General features: G+C 44.6%; 1 non-coding gene across 1 annotated transcript; it reads right to left on the bottom strand.

The window, feature by feature from the left end:
* Nucleotides 1–1614: 1614 nt before the first annotated feature.
* LOC115654113 lies at nt 1615–1730 on the bottom strand. The gene has a single exon (XR_004001098.1). It is a non-coding gene; the product is annotated as a U5 spliceosomal RNA (small nuclear RNA).
* Between the last annotated feature and the right edge of the window lie 865 nt (nt 1731–2595).

Below are 2595 nucleotides of genomic sequence, written 5' to 3'. Positions count from 1 at the left end.
GGGTTTTCTGGGAAGTGGAACACACAGGAACAGCAGCGGGCAATGATGGTGTAGCTGAAAGAGAAGAAAAAGGAGAATTTTCTTTCAAAGTGTCAGTAGTGCAGTTCATATGCAAATCAGCAGCATGCATATGCAAATAAGCTTGAGCACTAGAGTAGATCTATAAAGCAGCATCAATTTTTTAAGAATAGCTGCAGGATGTCCATTTGAGAAAATTAAACTGATAAGAACAGATTTAAAAGTTTACTGGAAAATGTTTAAAAATAGATAATACAGAGAGTTTGAAACGTCAGTTGTTGGTCATCGGGGGTAACATACAGAGTATAGGGAGATGCTAGTATTTTGGTATTGAATAGCACATAACATATACAGTCTGCAATGCCCCCCAATGAGGGGGTATATGGTGGGTGAGATCAAGATACAGCAAGCAGTGAGGGTACATCACTCATACAAAAAGTTACAGACAGTCATGGGTATAAATAAGCAGGCCGGGTAATGAGGATAGGATGACCCTCACATGGTGGAGTTCAGTTCAGTGAGTTCAGAGCTCAAGAGGATAAAGTCCAGCAGGGGAGGTTTACAGGTCTCTTCCCCCTTGTGGGTGCACGAAGTTACCAATCTCTCACCGTTAACTCGTACAGCAAAACAGGGCAAAGCAAGCCTATGCGAGCGCTATACCGCAGCCCCAGTGCTCTTGTCTGCTCCTTCCCGCAGAACTCTCTCAAACATATGGTCAATGGCATCAAATCAATTCCTTGCCATGGTAGGCCCTCGGGCATTGGTGCACCCCAGTCCCTCCGAGATGATCAGCTGGATCCTTCTGGCCTTAAACGCTAGGAATGTGACTCAAGGAGCCCCGACCTTCCTCCTCTTTTGCGCCTATGAACTATCCCTTGTCTGGGCAAAACATTTACAGAGACTGTTTCCTAAGTTAAAACGGTGGCATTTTCCAAACGGGAAAGGAATGGAAAGTTTCTCTTCTGTAGGGAGATGAGGGAAAGAATGATCCAAACCATGCAATCAATCCTGCAAAGTAGACTAAGGAGACTAGCGGCCAATGTCAGAGACGGGATACTGGGCTAGATGGACCATTGGTCTGACCCACTCTGGCCTTCTTACAGGAAATCGTTGGGGGTGAAAGAATTAATTGTTAATGAGCTCTGCTGCATAAGGTCATCTAGAATAACTGGACAGGCCAGTGTGAATAATCTTTTTGTACCGTTCAATATTAACACAGAAAATATGGGGACTAGTTATTCTAATTCCTTCCTTTGAAATGAAATGACTCATTGGAAAAAAACAAAAATGGAAACTCAAAACAATATCTGTAAGTCATTTTCTACATTATGCAAGCCTTGCCCCAGCAAATCACTAATACTGACAACACACCAAACCAAACAGATGGTGAAGAGAGATCACAAAACAGCCCCTTCCTGGAAAAGCATCAGGCACTAACTACAGATAACAGACATGGTCTTTCTCTGAAAGGTCTGGTGGCCTGTGGGGAGGAGAGACGGGAAGCAGCCTTTGAAAACAATTGAAGCTTCAGCCCTCTAAAGAAATTCAAGAAGCAAAGTCCAGCCCCAAGTCTGTTTTTTCACAAGGCTGAGGAACAGCCTCAACAAAAGAAAGCCTCCAAATATTGGATAGAAACTTCTAAATGTTCGTCTCCATGGAAATCTTTGGGAGAAAGCAAAAGATTTACATGCTCTGAAGAGAAACCAGAAAAGAAGAGCCAACCCGCAAAGGCACTTCCGGGTCAGAAGCACCTTCTCCTCAACTCAGGGGGATGACAACGACAGCCCGTTAAACTTCTTGCTTGAAGAGGAAATTTAATTGAACCAATTTCAATCCCAAGTTTGATCACCAGAACTGGGGATATTGGGAATAAAACCAGCCCCTTGACCAGGGACTCGCTTCACTGCCCGCAATGCTCCCTGGCTATGCAAATGAGATTCCCCAGCCCAGTCTCCGGCGTTCAAGGGGCCATCCCTGCTCGTTCCCCAGCTGCGCGGAGATTGGGATGGTGACGCTGCTTTCCTGACACAGTCCCACTGATGCCCAGGCACACGGAGGACAGAACTGGGCGGGGAAGTCAGCGCACAAGCCTTGCAAAGGAATAGGAGCTGAGATCTCGAACAACACACTCCACTGAGAATCTATATCACACGTCTCCTGTATGACACAAGATCTACTTTTGGGGCAAACACATTCCAGAAAGGCATCTAGTCTTCACTAAATGACATCAGGAGATGGCAAATCCACCACTTTCCTTGGTAGCTTGTTCCTGTGGTGAATCATCCTCTCTGTTGAATATTTGTGTCTAATTTGTAATATGAATTTGTCTCTTTTCACCTTCCAGCCACTGGGTCTTGTTATGCCTTTCTCTGCTAGATTAAAGAGCCCTTTAATACCCAATCTTTTCTCTCCATTAAGGCCTTTCAACGCTTCAATGAAGTCACCTTTCAATCTTCTTTTGATAAGCTAAACAGGTTGAGCTCTTTCAATAGCTCACTAGAAGGCATTTTTCTCCAGCCCTCAGAACATTTGTCATCAAACTCCTGAACTGCAGCTGGATGTGGTTCTTGTTCTTCT

This window comes from Gopherus evgoodei, chromosome 6, assembly GCF_007399415.2.
Source record: "Gopherus evgoodei ecotype Sinaloan lineage chromosome 6, rGopEvg1_v1.p, whole genome shotgun sequence".
NCBI classification, from domain to species: Eukaryota; Metazoa; Chordata; order Testudines; family Testudinidae; genus Gopherus; species Gopherus evgoodei.
Note: the sequence above shows the minus strand (reverse complement) of the source record. Positions and strands in the feature narration are given on the sequence as shown.